Here is a 16,016-nt window from a genome sequence, read left to right as displayed (position 1 = left end):
TTTGTTTGTTTGTTTGTTTGTTTGTTTGTTTGTTTGTTTGTTTGTTTAAAAAAGCTTCAATAATCACTTTACATAAAATCTTTATAACAAAATTCAGTATGTGATGATTCATGCATTTCCTACGCTGTAATTTTATTGTAAAAACATTTGCAGGAAATGCCACATTCCATTAAAACAAAAATAACCCTTTTGGACAGGGCATGGAGGGTATGACACATTAAGGTTTTATCTTAGCTTGTTTTATTCATCTGTTGAAATGTATGAAAAACTTCCAATTTAGCAGCACTGTTTTAAAGTACAAATATGACTACCACCAACAAAGTGTGGATGTTCTGATTTCCTGTTGATTAAAACTTGCCTTCCTGTTGTCTTCCAGGAATAGGATTCTAGCAGTGAGGACAAGTTTGTCTCAATAGATCCGAGGTAAGAGGAAATGCCCCCCCATTGAGCACTGCTGATTGATGTCATTTGATATACTTGATATTGTATTTATCAGCTTCTGAGGCCAAAATTAGACATGCTTGATTGGCCATATTACATATGATTCTTGGGCTGTGAATAAAAATGCACAAAATCACACAAAGTAATATTCTACCTGGTGTTTTTAAATTTGGGCATGTTAAAGCATCCAGCGGCTTGGTCATATAATTGAAGATAATACCAAAGATTCATATTGTTTGTTAGACTTGTCTTCAATTGTTTCTTCCTCAGCGTATACCCTTGCAGTCCTAAGATGTCGCCGTAACTTTTACCAAGTAATGTAGCTCTGTAGGGCTTGTAGTTTTGTTTTGATTGAAACCAGCCGTGCTGACTTGTCTGTCTCCTGCAGGAGCCTCAGAAGGTTTCTTCTTATTGTAGTGTTCTTCTGTCTTGTCTCTGAAAAAAGAGAATGTAATTGAATTGCTCATTGATGTCTGTATGGCGTTGCTTCAGAAATGAAACTTTGAAAGTTTTGTCATCTTCAGTAAGGATTTTACTGCTGTTGACTTTGATTCCAGCATTCTCTGGTTAAGCTGCTCTGGTCAGATTCATCCCGATCATGTTGGGTGTTGTGCTCCGTTGATGAGAGTGTGTCCTCTGCAGGTGTGTAATCCCCTGAAAAATAAAGAGTTTTCAGTTAGGTAAAGGTCATTTCAGTCTATTATTGACCCTGTTTCTGTCATTCTCAGTATCACAATGATGTGATACCACTATTGTGTCTTTCTCTACCATCGAAACCCAGAAGCTCTGGGTTCCTGTAAATGCTAGTTATAGGTACTTTTGCGTTACCTGTCATTCAGCACACAATGACTTATTTGCTTTTCAAATTGGTAACTAAAATTTCTTCACTATTTAAAAAAAAAACCTGCAGTGTAATTAATTTTCTTGTTATGAAAAGGGCTGAGGTTTATGTTAATGTTGTAGTCTGTTTTGGTGTATCTCTTTTTAAATTAGTTTCATATCAGACTTTTTTTTTGGAGATAAAACAAGGTGACTAAATGTTTGTCCTGAGCCACTAACTTCAATACATACTAAAAAGGACATTCAATTTTAATTGTTTTAACTCTTACAGAGTTCTCTTTGATCTTGTGTATGTGGTTTACCAAAATAGCTCAGCCCATCTTTCTGAAACTTGGACCATAATTGAGAAACACGTCATTATTTCTTTCACATGTCATCCTCCCTGCGGTAGCTCAAGGGGTGAAACAAATGTTATACTGAAGGTGATTTTTACTGCTGAGTAAAGAAACTGCTATGAAAATGACTCAGCATTGATTAGTTTGCTGGTTTGCAGCCTCAACAGCATCAGCAGAACATTTGTGTTTACCTGTAAGAACTGGAGTTATTTTCTTTAAGAACAAGGCGTTTTGTGCCGATTATTGGTTTAAACAAAAGTGAGTTCATTCACTCTAGCTGTAACATCCCTGGTAAATAAACTGTAATAGCAATATAATACACAATAGAATATGTATGTGAAAAGAAAAACTTGTATAGGAATAATAGCAGTATGAACGTGTGTGGTGAACATGTTTACAGATGCAAAGAAAGAAACCTACATTTAAAAATCCCTCCCTGTGTGGGATTCAAGGGCAAATTATGTCACTGTCTTCACTCCTCAAGCAGTTGAACAGTGATAGTTTCATCTCAAACCAAGTTGCCCAGTAAGAGAGACGATGGTTTTGTTGCTTCCCTCGGCCCGTCTTGTGATCCCGCTCCTAAAACTTCCTGTGCTCCGAGCAAGTCCGGCTTCAACAAGAAGAGCTAGCTTCAGTTACACAAGTAGAATAAACTTTTATTTACCAGTATTTCACCTTAAAGGGATAGTCATTTCCAAGTGATGTTCTGTAAAATAGTTAACACTATTTAACACCCCATCAGCTGGAGTCATAGATTTAGAGTGAAGAGGCAAAGTTTTCAAAGTCAAGGTTTCTTTATTGTCATTTGTATCACATGTGGTACATGTGGTGGAACAAAATTATGTACACAGGGTCCCAGTTACATGCAACAAAAGTATAAACTATATAAAAAAAAACAGTAATAAGATCTAAGATATGAACTTAGAAATATGCTATATTAAGAATACGTGAAACACTTAATAGTGCAAAAGCAATATGCTAAACAACAGCAGCAGGAACATGAGTCTGTGTGAGCAGATTGTAGTATGACATATCCTGAGTTATATTCATACATTAAACGGGTTCACTCATCTTTCTGGACTGTGTGATGTACGTGCGTTGAATTCAACAGAAATGTGGACGTGAGACGTTAATTATCTTTGACTCACCAAGCGAGTGGGTCATTTATTAACAGAATCAAGTTTAACACATCACACATTTACATTAATTTGGCAGAATATGAAAACAACAACATAATTAATCAGTTTTACAGCCAGGAAACCATACGGCCATGGTTTTCCGTTGCTTCACCACAGACATTAATGAAAACATCTGGATTAATTTTCTAGCAGAAAGGAGAGTTTAAAGATGGAAAAGTGAGATTTATCTTACAGAGAGATGTGTGAGGGAATTTATCTGTTTTAACCAGAACGTGCACGCTCCTTCGGAACTCAGCTTGTCCCAAACAGTACACTTTCGGTGAAGGTCGACTTTTACCTTTTCTGAAGATAGATCAGTTCCGGCGTGGAGTCTCACTTCCAACCACTGTTCAGCGTCTCAGTGAGAACAGCCAAATACCTAGAGAGCCGTGCGAGGTTATCCAAACAGAAGTTATAATTCCCAAAATAGTCTCTGGTTCAGCTTGTTTGGTTTAGCAGCATCCATGAATGCCTGCGTTTTGCATTCACGAACTCCCAAACTCTCTGCATTCTGGATCCCAAAACTCCTAAACTCTACTTGAACTGCTGCTCCATCTTCAAGACAGAGCTTACAGCAGCTTCAAGACTGAGCTGAACTCTACACCAGAACTCTTCTGGAACTCTTCTCCAGAACTCTTCTCTCATGCTCTTCTCATCCTCATAACTCTTCTCTTTGAACTAGGAAGTGCCGATATTTATGAAGGGTCACTTCCGGTTCATTTGAGAGCTTTTTGATTGGTGGATGGACCAGAACAGAGGTGTGGTTTGTGATGTAAGGTGTTATGGAAAGTCAAGGATAGAGATTAAGATTGTTTAAGAACAGACAGAAAGATTGTTGGAGAAAACCAGTCTTCGTGGTGCCACCTCTCCTGTATCTTGCTGTAAAAGTTAAACATGACATTTCTTTTCAGTAAACTTTTTAGTTGACCGAAGCTTGAACTTTAACACACTTACAACTTTGCTCACTTTCAAAGCAGACGATCAAGAAATTGAATCATTACTCTGTAATGTACTCTAACTTGATTTCACTTTGAATTGAGGAATAAAAATCATTACTACTGTTTAAGTAGATAAAAATGAGTAGTTCACTTCAACATGTAAACATTGTTTGAACTAACACAATTTGATTATCAAAACATTTGTAAAATAGTAATGATCATAGAGAATTGTCTTTTCCACTTGATTAATTCAAGAAGGAAAGTCTCAGGATGGGTCAAACTGTATTTCTGGATTCAAATCAATGAAATGACAGTTTCTGACCATATGATCCTAAGGTCATTGATTTGACATCAGGTCAAGTTCACTACAATTGAACTGAATACAATTGAACACAGCAGCTTAAAATAAATCAGCAGCATGAGAACAGCAGCATGAATAGGCAGCAGGACAAATCAACAATCAAGTGGCATTTCATCTTTCATTTCATGAGTGCCAGTTTTCTATAGTTTTCCAGGTTTATAAAACAACTCATTCTCAAAAACAACATGCCAGGTGTGAAAGAACGCTACATTAGCAACACTGTAAACCATTTTCACTCTTTTAATGGTGAAATTATGGTTTTGTCAGCAGTTCTTTGCTGGTAAACAAATGTACAGTAAGTTTCTGTGGAGTTATTGGTTTTCACTGTAAAATTGGTTAATTAGAGTGCAATGCATTCTGGGAAAATATTAAACTGATGTAAATCAAACTGCAGTGATGCTGGCTTACCACAAAAATCAACCAGACTTACATTTTGAAATGAAAGGCTTTTTGTGATTTAGGAGTATTTTTTGTTTAGTTTTAGGGTATGAAGTTATATTAATTTATATTTTACGATATTTTGCACTTGCTCAGTACTGTAGTGCACAACAGGGAGTGTGGTTGTCTTACGGTTAAAAACTTAAGCCAAGTCTTATCAGCTCAATTCTCTCCTCTGACTGTTAACATCTATACAAAAATTACTGTAACACAAAAGTAATATTAATCAATTTATGATGCTTTTCACAAATATTGAACATTTTTATGATTATTTAACTAGCTAGAATTAGCATAGCATAGTTGCCCTGTTCTCTTGGCACTTAGAAAATGGTTAAATTGATGTTAACAGCATTCTCATATCTATCTATTATACATAACTGGTACTGTAAGTAGTTTTACAGTGTTTTAATGAGCAATGGAAAACAGTACTGGATAATTGTTGTCAGTAATGTACGGTTATTTTGACAATCATCTACTGTCTAGGTTCAGGTTTGGTTCATTTGTCATTATGCAAAAATCAACACAAGGTCAACAATGCAATGAAATGTGAGAACGAGAAGAACCGTCTCGACTCGCCAAAAAAGAAACAACAAGAAATACCAATGCACGCAGCAAAAATACAAAAAACAAAGCTCCAAAAGCGAAAAATAAATATATCTACAGTGTGGTTCGTTTAGCAGTGAGGTTCTTTCAGCAGCATGGTTCTGTTCTGTTAGCAGCGTAGTCTTGTTAACAACATTAGCAGGTCTTGTTAGCAGCTTGATGGTAATAACGACCGCAGCAGCCGCCCTCACAGATTGCCCTCCAGAACCGGGTCCAGCAGACAGAGAACATCCAAAGTTTTCCCCGCAGAGCCGAACATTATACCTCTAAACTTTTGCAAGACACTGTTTGTTAAGTTTGTCACCGTTTTCTTAATCAAACAACCAGACAACATGGATGTATGTGACTCTAAAGAAATTGAGTAAATTACAAAATGATGGTTGTTTTTTTTTTCCGTTATTTATTCCTAGCACTGTTATTTTTGATTTATAGATGATTTATGTCCTTTTATTTCACGTTTGTATTGGAGGTAATTATTAATTGTGTCTGACTGGCTTTGTTGCCATTCAGGATGCTGTTTATTGGCAGATGTTTAAGTGGTTTGAAATAGTGCATTTGCAGGCCAGTACCACCCAGTCTGCATCACATTTGTGCAAAACCCATGTTACCCTAGCACGGTTTGACAATGTCCCAAAGACGTTCTTGTGATGTCAGGAATGCGTGGCTCGCTCAGTGTTTAAGACCCTCATAAATGTTCAGTGGGGTTGAGGTCAACTGTCACTTTAGAGAAAAGTCCATTATACTCTGCCCTCTTTGGTCCTCACTGGTCTTCGAGTAGTTCTTACAAAGCACTGAGATGTGTTTGGGATTCTCCAGGGGTATAAATTCTTTTGCACAAAGATACAAACCAAAGGGTGTTGTTTTAGAGAAGCAAAACACCCCTAGATTTAAAGGTTCCCAGCATCATATTTCACTGCTGATTTGAAAGATCGCAGCATTTATCTCTCACCTGCTTCTCTCCATATATGCACCTTACTGATGTAGCTGCACATTTACAACAAATTTTTCTGGTGTTAGTTGCTGGTGGGGCGCAACTGGTAGAGCTGCTGCCTCTCAGTGAGCAGGTCCCTGGTTCAAACCCCGGTCCAGGGGCCTTTCTGGGTGGAGTTTGTATGTTCTCTCCGTGCATGCGTGGGTTTTCTCCGTGTGCTCCGGTTTCCTCCCACAGACCAAAAACATGCATGTTAGGCTGATTGGTAACTCTACATTGTCCCTAGGTGTGAGTGAGAGAGTGAATGGTTGTTTGTCTCGTTTGTCTCTATGTGTCCCTGTGATGGACTTGCGACCTGTCCAGGGTGTACCTCGCCCCTCGCACAGTGATTGCTGGACATGGGCACCAGCGACCCCCGTGACCCAAAATGGAATAAGCGGGTAAAGATAATGGATGGATGGATGGATGGATAGTTGCTGGTGCAGTGTATATTAACCATCATCAAGTGTTTAGACAAAAGTGAGTGAAAGCTGCTCATATTTTATTACAACCCATAAGCGTGTGCATCAAAAGCTTATACTGTATATGGGGCTGCTGTGGCTGAGTGGTTAGAGCAGTTGTCCACCAATGCAAGAGTTGGTGGTTTGACATGCCGAAGTGTCCATGGGCAAGACACTGAACTCCTCATTGCCTCCAATGTGTGTCCCATTGGTGTATGAATGTGATAAAGCACTGATTAGTCTTTGTGCAGATATAGTACAGTGCTGTATGAATGGGTAAATGAGGGCACACAGATTGTGTTGTAAAGCACTTTGAGTATCTTGATAAAATAGAATGGTGCTATATAAGTACAGTCCATTTACTATTTATATTCATGATAAAGTTGCCTTAAAGAGTCAAACTTGAACTGAAAACAATTTTGATATGCTTGGTCATAGCCTGGACACGACTGGTAAAGATGCTCTAAAGTGTTATGTTTAATGTCATGAACAACAAGCAAGCAAAACCAAATACTCTGTTTCAACATCTGGCTTAAATTCTATCTGATTGTATCTATAGACACACATTAGTTGGGTTCAAATGATTTGAACTTTATTGCATAAGTTTAAACTCTGCCTGTAGATTACTTATTTTGAATATGGCACTAAGAAGAACATGAATCTGAGTCTATTCTTCAGTTGAAGTGATGCAACTCAAGAAAATTCACTTTTGTGCATAAGTCTTAAGCCATATAATAAAGCTGAATTGGTGGCCTATAAATTAAAGTAAAACCTGCTTCTTTTTTTTCCACTTTATCAAAATTTTTGGTTATTTGCAGGTTTATGACTGCAATCATTTGGATCCCACTGCCTTTACATTTCATGTGTAACTGATACCAAAAGGGATTGAAATTTAAAAAAGCTTTTCATTTGCCACGTAGGAACTAGCCGTAGGAGGCATCTCTGTTAAAATTAAAAGAACCTGCTGATATTTTGAATTGCCATCAACAATCTTACATCTGCTTTTGCCTTTAAAAGACAATATTTCACTGGAGCTCAAGCCACAGGCTTGAGAGCGGAGGCTGAAATAATGATTGATGGAGCTTTAAACTAACCCTCCAGTGCTACAGAAATAGCTCTTGTGTGACTCCTTAGAAACTTTTAAAATAATAATCATCAACACCCATAAGGGAAAAGGCAAAATCTGTTCTTCTCAAGGATTATGGTGGGAAGAATTGATGACTTCCTCTATGGTTCGTCCTCAAGGGACATGAAGATAAAGTCTCAGTAGTATTAATAGTAGTCCTCTGATAGTCTGCAAGTACTGTGTGTATGCGTGCCACAGCCTTACATCTGAAGTATAATTTTCTTCCTTTGTAATCTTTTTCAAATAAGTGTGCTTTGATGCACAACTTTTGGATAATAAATATTAAGGTATCCCATCATTTCTGTACTTCTGCAAAATCCTCAAAGCAGATGCTATTCATCACTCACTGCTGAGACTATTAATCTGAATGGGATAATGTATATTTGCCCCCAGGTCATATAAGCCATTTGTCTTAGAAGTTGATCACAAAAGAGGATGCAAATACTACTTTCCACTTTCTGTGTACAGGAAGCATCATGCAACATTTCAGTCAAAACACATTTCTCAAAGTAAAAGAAAATTATGTTTGGAAAAAGATGTTTAAAACATGTGTTAAAAGACTAACGCAAAGAAAGGAGCTCCAGTGATTGTGCCTAATGAATTGATGTTAATTTCTCAGAATTATTTTTGTCATTCTCGTCTGGTTCATTGGCCTATCTGCTGCAAATAGGGCTTCTGAAAGGAGAGCATGGGAAAAATAGCTGTTGTTGTGGAAACTGCTGGGAAAAGATTTTAGTTTTCATTGGTAGCAGTGGAGAGCATTGTTTGATGCGAGTGAGCTGAGAAACTCTTCTGGCTCCCAGTGAGCAGGAGGAAACATGGAAACACAGACACAAAAAGCACAGCAGTAGAACTCTGAGAGAAACCGTTCAGTTGGTTTCACGTATGGAAAGATGGGGTATGGACAGTCCGTGACATGACGGGACAGAACGTGTGACGCAGTGAGCTGGTATCTTGTGTTGTCTTCTTGTGCCGATTTAAACCCCCCTGATGTCAGCTGAAGCGATGGTGGCCTGCATACCGACATACCAGGTTGATGGTTGCCAGCCCATTTGCGGCCCACCCAGAGCTGCCGACCCTCTCCTGCCCACCTTCTGCCTTCCTGCCCGGTCCTGGCTCTGGATCAGAGGCAGGCCACACGTCGGGGGACAGGACTAATGATGGCTGCAACCATTCCATCTCTTTTAAGCTCCAGCCCAAGAGTACAATTTTAGCTAATGCTATTTCCTGCAGATAAGATGGAAACAAACTTCTTTTACTTCACTTTCCCCCATCAGAGCTTTGGGAGGTGAAGAGAGGGTGAGCAGTGGCAAAATACTTGATTTTCTTTGTTACATCACCAGCTGATGGGTCATAACTAACCTCCATTTTAGCTCCGATTGCCACTGAGACATTAAGTTCATTGAAAAATCTCATGGAAGTGACAGTAAGGGAAATCAATGGGGTGAATCAGAGATTGACCACTTTTTGTGCACAGAACTAAACCTAGTTAACCGTATCAAAGCATTTTGCTCTCCATCAGTCCCTAAGTGGCTTAATCAGGGCTGTGTTACATGGATTTTTTACCGACCCAGGGCTTTCAAATTGTTTCCAGCTTAAAACAAGATTGTAAGATATTTATACTGCATGCAAATGTTTTTTGGTCTGTTTACACATTCATTTTACACATCACAATGCCAGATTCAGAAATTTGGTCACACAAACTGGTTTTCTCAGGATGATTTTCGAAATATCAAACTATATGATCAATATCTCAATTATATTGCCAGATCAGCCTACAACACGCTTGGTAAAAAATAAACATCATAAAGCATATACATTGTTCAAGCTTGTCTGCTGCTCACTGTAACCATGTGCTCAGTTGTATTTGAATCTAGTGTTATCTCTGTGTCTGTGTCTGGCTAGTTTTTACTGTTTGAAGACAGCACTGTCATCAGAGAGGATAACTGCAAACATCTCTCCACAAGGCTCTCTGATCTCAATCATTCATAAATTCACTCAGAGATTTATATCCACCATCCACCCTGTAATCTCTCTTATGTGTCTCCCCCACAATTCTCATTTGGTGTTACAAAGGAATGGGATCTCACAAACTGCACTCACATAGCTGGTGTTGGTGACAACTAACTGACTAAATTTGATCTGGCAACTTTCCTGCTGAGAGGTGACAGCTACACTGACTGCACCACCGTGCCGCCCATCAATGGAGATTTTTTAATGTAAAAATGAACTGTAATTGAACTCTTTAAGATTTTGCCACGTCCTGGATGACTATGAATTTGCGGCTTCTGCAGGATACAATTAGCAGCGTGTGTGCATGCATTTAGACATAAATACTGCTCAACTAAGACATGAGTGACAATGTAAGCTGCTTTTTTTATAAGCCAAACTAAAAATGTATACAGTAGTCCTCATTTAATGCGGGGGCTCCATACCCTGAAGCCCCGTGATAAGTGAAAAACTGTGACATAGTAATAGTAGTAAATATAGTTTATTATAGTATATGTGTATATATCCATCCATCCATCCATTATCTTTTACCTGTTTCTTCCATTTTAGGTCACAGGAGTTGCTGGAGCCCATGTCCAGCAATCGCTGTGCGAGGGGCGGGTACACCCTGGACAGGTCTCCAGTCCATCACAGGGACACATAGAGACAAACAAGACAAACAACCATTCACACTCTCACACACTTAGGGACAATTTAGAGTCACCAGTCAGAGCGGAGATCATAGAGGAGGGAGGAGGAGCTGCAGGAGGATGTTTCTCCTGCAGTGTGGGCTACACAAAGGTGCTAAATAATTTAAATAATTTATTTTAAATAAAAAATCCATGCCGATCATGCGACTCATCCATCAATCAGCCAATTGTGTCCAATCTAATTTTGAAAAATTGCGATAGAGCGAGGGACTACTGTAAACATTTTTAAAAGTTTGCTCCAACTACAAAATGTTTTCAGTTTGAGTTGGTAAAAATTAGGCTCTCTGTTAGTTTGATTCCCACATGAAATTTTCTTCCTGACTCAATGAACTACAGAAACAGCACTTTGATTACTGTTTACTGCCGGTAAGATACTGACTACTCATAGCTACTCAAGACAATCCCACTTTAAAACATAACAAAGCTCTCCAATGTTTTTCAGTACTCACCTCTTTTTTGTTTTCAATTTATTTGTTTATTAGCTCTTTTTTTTTCCTTTTCTCTCTATATTCCCTCTGATTTCTCACCACTCTCCTATTCTAGCAGTCAAAGCAGTGAAATTTCCCCTCATTCACTTAGCCCAGATTCAGCTCTGCAAGCCGGCTGTGCAGTGGCTGTAGCTTAACAGAATGTAAATAGAGCACTGTTTTTCACATTACTTCACCACTTATTTTTAGGATCTGAACAAGAGCAGGCAAGGGTGTGCCTTTTTAAAGCTGCAAGTTCAAGCCTTATCAACTAAATACACTGAGAAAAAAAAGGATAGAAATTATAAATCAAACCCAACAACAATGACCCAATAAAGGAAGTGATGTATTGGCTTATAGTTGAAGTTTTAACTGTATCTGGCAAACAATGTTGGAGCAAGGCTTTTTTTCAAAGCATAGGGAAAGAATGTTGTCTCGCTGTCTGTGTCTTGTGCTTTGTTCATATTCAACAATGACTCAAGATGTTATAATTTGTTATTTTGGCTCAAAACCGGTTAAGTCTAATATATGCTGTAGTATTTGGTGCTATATTTATGCTGCATTAAGAGATGAGCAACAAACCCCAAACTTCCGTAATTTGGATTTCCCCCCAGTTAAAGGTAGATTATTTTTTTGTTATTGTTCAGCTCGTAATTTTTGTTGTTGTTTTCTAACGAAAAAATGTGCCAGTCTACAGACAAAGTGGTTCGTTTGGAGGTTTTTCAAGTCCAGCTCTTACCATCCCATATACAACTGAATAACTTTTGGAGACATTCCATTATAAGATGGCCACCACAGTAAATCAAACGTAGCAAACACAAAATGCACAACAACACAGTTAATTTGGTGGATGTTGAGCTAAAATTTGGTGTGGTAGTAGCCGAGACTCATTTATGACACTGACTCCATGTTGCAAGATCTCACAATATCACATAATATTATTCACAAGGTTTGAGTATTTACAACAACTCAGTCTCTTCCCAGCATACAATTAATTTAGGTTAAGTCTCTGGCATGAAAGGTGGGAGACAATTTGTATTCTTTTAGGAAATGCTACACCTGTATTTAGGTAAAATTATTATATTAAGAGTGTAGTGAATAATGTTTTTTCCCATCTCTGAAAGACAGCTTTCCTCTGAGTCACCCCTCTGCTCACTTCAGGAAATGTATTTTTCCAAATTCTTCTCCAGTGGATTTAGTTCCTTTCTGTTCTGCAGCTTTAAAGTCAAAAGTTGATGGTGCTGGTCAGCAATTTTCAAGGATTTTTTTTTCTTCTGCCACTGGTTTGTAATATTTTTTTTCTCTTAAAGATATATCAAAATGACTACATAAGTACTTGCAAATGCATCTTTGATATTTCGACCATTGAGCAAAAACTCTGCAGTTAGCGCGTGTGGTTGTAATAATGAACTACTGTATTCTATGAGTACATTTTACACTTGTTTCATGCAAAAATGGATTAAAGCAGCCCAGGTTGGTGTGTTAGTTTCTGTGGGTGTGTGTGTGTCTGTGTGCATACATGTGTGTTTGCAAGGGTTTTGCTAAAGTGCTAAACCCACCATGTTCGTCGAAATCACTGAACATGATGAGTCATCATTTTCCACCGAGGTTAGCTGTTACCCCCTGATGAACAGTGAATTCAAAAGCTCTGAGGCTCACACAAACACACACACACACACACACACCATCTATGTCCCCAACAGGTTTGCAGGCAAGCTAAAACGATATAAAGAGTGTTTTGAATTGAGCCATCAATAAACAGCAGCTCTCTTTCCCTTTTCTATGATGCTTTTTGTGCACAGCTCTGAAGACGCACACGCTTGTGCTTGGCCTTGTCACTGTCCAAACAGCCCTTCTATAGTGAGAGGCTCCAATGAAGTGGATCAGCTCCAGCTAAGACACCCTTTCACACTTCCTCCCTTCCTTTCTCCAAAGCCCTCCCTCCTGTGTGACCGCAGGTCCTTCCTTCCTTCCTCCTAACACAGAGGCCTGGGGGAGTCACAGGGGAGTCAGGATGACCGGATGCGCCCTGATCAGACAGACAGACAGGGACAGACATGCAGACAGGAGGATGCTGCTGCTACTGTGGACCTTGGGCTTGGTTTTCTTCCCATCCGGAGCTGCAAGGAGAGTGACATCATTCCTGTTTTGATAGAACAGCAGGAAGGTGGAGGGAGATGGAGGCCAGCAGAGTGTATGGCTGACAGCATGTGGACACAAGAGGAAGCATAAGTGGTGATCAGAAGGAACATGTCTTTGTCCATGTCAGAGAAGGCCTACAGGAAACTTTGCTTCGCCAAACAGGAAGTACTCTTTTAATTGCTATAAAAATGTGAGCAGGACTTTCCTTCTAAAGCAAAGTGGGTTTACAAGTATAGAGTTGGCCGGTGCATGTTCCTCACACAAGAAATGTAAAGAAACTTTGCACCAGCCCATCCAGCAGTTCTGTATGTCACAAGACTTGAGCTCATGTTAGTTTCACAGCGCTCTTCAGTGTAGTTTATCTCCTGTACAAGACAACCATTTCCTCTCTCATTCTCTGGGGGAAGAAAAGAAACGACTTCAAGTGGTGAAAGGACCAGAAGTAAGATGAGAGAATCTCAATACCAGCATTTTTTTTTTTATTATTTTTTTTTTCCCTCCCGCTTTTGTTAAAGAGCTTACAGTGAGTGGCAGCTGTGCTCCTCTACTGCTGTACACGACTTCAGAGAAAACATTACTGCTCTCCGTCTATTCACCCCATAGAAATGCCAGCTCTGGTCATCAATTCTGAGCCTTGTGCTGTCACTGTGGGCCTCTGCACACAGCAGCTGGCTGCAGGAAGACAAGCGCTCTTCCACAATCTGTCCAAAGATCAGCTGCATCCAGCTGTCCAGCAGCAACCCCACCATTCAGAGCGCCACTGCTGCTGCCTCTGCTGAGGAAGGCCTCTTTTACTGTTGTCACCGGTCTGTGCTGACTGTCCCCTTCACCACGCTTTCTTTTTCACTTCTTCCTTCCTAAGTTTTCAGCTGCACAGACACATCCGCCCCTTGAGCTGCACAGAAGGCCCCATATGTCTGCCCGGGCTTGCTTTCAGTCTGTCTTTTACTTTCTTCCCAAGTCAAATTGTCCATCTGCCTCTCCATTTACCAACTTTTTGTCCATTATTTTCATCTAGCTTTTTTTCTTTCCCAGCTATTCTCCTCCTGTTCACCACGCTGTGCTTCTTAGATTAACTTTCTCTCTTTTTTTTTTTTACAATTGTCCCTTTTCTTTCTGTTCGCTTCATCCTTGTCCCCTCTGTCTCATTTTGTGGTAACCATTCCTCTTTTCCTTCTTTGTTGTTTGCCATGTCTCAGTTTCTCTGCTCTTTTCTCTACAGTTCTGTCCCCTTTTTTGCCACTTACTCTTATTTCCGCACAATTTCCATCTCATTCTTTGTCACTCCGCAGCAATCTAAACTATACCCCTTTTTTTCCCAAATGTCACAATACTGTATCTTTTCTTCACCCTTTTCTTTAGAGTCTGTCCCCCTTTCTGCTGCATTTTTTTCACAGGTGTCTGTAAGGCGGGGATTTACATTTTCTCAGGACAGGCAGCCCGTGGAGAGAGGCCTGCTGGCAGATCAAAGGCCCCGGCTGTAAAACAATCTGAAAGAGTCCGGCATTAGCATCCATCAGGGTACCTTGAAAGCTCCCTGATCAGCAGAGAGGGAAGCTGAGGGCCCCCCGAAGTGAAAGCCCAGACCAGAAAGGGGTGGAGGGAGGGTGGAGAGAAAGGGAAAGGAAGAAGGGAGGAAAATTCCTATAATGACTTTCAAATGTTACTTTGAATTTGTTTCATCATCATTCTCACCCGTTATCTTTTGCGGTTTGATCTTATCTTATCTTTGGTACTTTTTTTTTATATGATCAGAGTTCTCATCACCTGCTCCTGTTAGGTCGGATATCAGAAGTAGAGTAAAAATAAAATTAAAAAAAGAGAAACTGGTAGGAAGCCACGGGGAAGACCCAGAAGTCGTAGGAGGGATTGTGCATCTTCTCTGGCCTGGGAATGCCTCGGGGTCCCCCAGAAAAAGCTGGAAAGTGTTGCTGGGGATAAGGATGTCTGGGTTTCTCTCCTGTGACCCGACTATGGATGAGCAGTAGAAGATGGTGAAGGAGATGGACAAAAGAAAGACTGTATTATGTTCAGAAAGAAGCTAAAAGTGGATGTTTTTAATATTTTTATATCAGACAAAAAATATGGAAGCTGTAGTCAGTGGGCTACATTGTTCCTACAATAGAAACCAAACGTGTGAGATAAAGATCAAGATTAGACCTGCACTCCTCGTATAATCCACTATGTTAGTTGTGTTTTTGTTCCCCATTGTGAAGCGAAGTGGGGAAATTAGAAATATCCTCCATCTGTCTATGTTGCGAGCATGTTAACTTGAAAATAATTGAGGTTCCGACTTCCATTTAGGTGTACGAATACATCTAATGCCCCTTTTCCACTGTTACGGTGCGGATCAGGTAAGTTCGGGTTGGTTCAGATCGGGTCGTGTTTCTATTTACACTTCTGGATCAGCTCTGTAGGCGAGGACCAGAATCCAACTCGTCTTACCACCTGGTGGCGGTAGTGCTCCCTTAAGCTATTTACTAGCCACCACTAAACGTATTAGAAGAAGAACACCCTAAAGGCTTTGTCACACGATTACAGCACCTCAGACTGAGGAAGTCTCTTGGATGAGAAACGAAACGTTTCTACATTTTTTTGTTGTTTTGCTTTGTTTTGTTTTTTTGAATGTCCAGAGGACCAGATTTAACTTTTTTAGATTTGTCACACGATGTTGTGAAAGAGATGTCATGCTCTAATAGAGTACCTCATGAGCTGTAACTTTTAAACCTGATTCATAATCCTACATTACTTCCTTCCCTGCCTGCTTTAAGCCCATGTATTTTCTATTTTAGTATAGATTTTTACAATAAAGATGTATTAAAAATATCTTCACTTTTTTTATTTACAGATATGCACAAGGTTCATGTTAAAATTGCAAAACATCACACTGTGCTGTAATCTTTGAAACTGCTTTTATAATAAACTACAGACTTGAAAACAATTAGATTAAATTTTGTCTTTAAATTTTAAATGGATGGATGGATGGATGGATGGATGGATGGATGGATGGATGGATG

General features: G+C 39.5%; 1 protein-coding gene across 1 annotated transcript in view; it reads left to right on the top strand.

Moving 5' to 3' along the window:
- The window catches only part of ccnd2a (cyclin D2, a), a 199,140-nt gene that overhangs the window by 117,637 nt on the left and 65,487 nt on the right, over positions 1-16,016 (top strand). Inside the window, exon 3 of the mRNA XM_037683394.1 lies at positions 377-423. The gene's annotated coding sequence lies outside the window, so the exon portion shown is untranslated. The remainder of the gene's footprint in view (positions 1-376; positions 424-16,016) is intronic.

The sequence above is a fragment of the Nematolebias whitei genome, chromosome 10, assembly GCF_014905685.2.
Source record: "Nematolebias whitei isolate Nwh7 chromosome 10, NemWhi1, whole genome shotgun sequence".
NCBI lineage: Eukaryota > Metazoa > Chordata > Actinopteri > Cyprinodontiformes > Rivulidae > Nematolebias > Nematolebias whitei.
The sequence above is the reverse complement of the archived record's forward strand: the minus strand, read 5'-3'. Positions and strand labels throughout refer to the sequence as shown.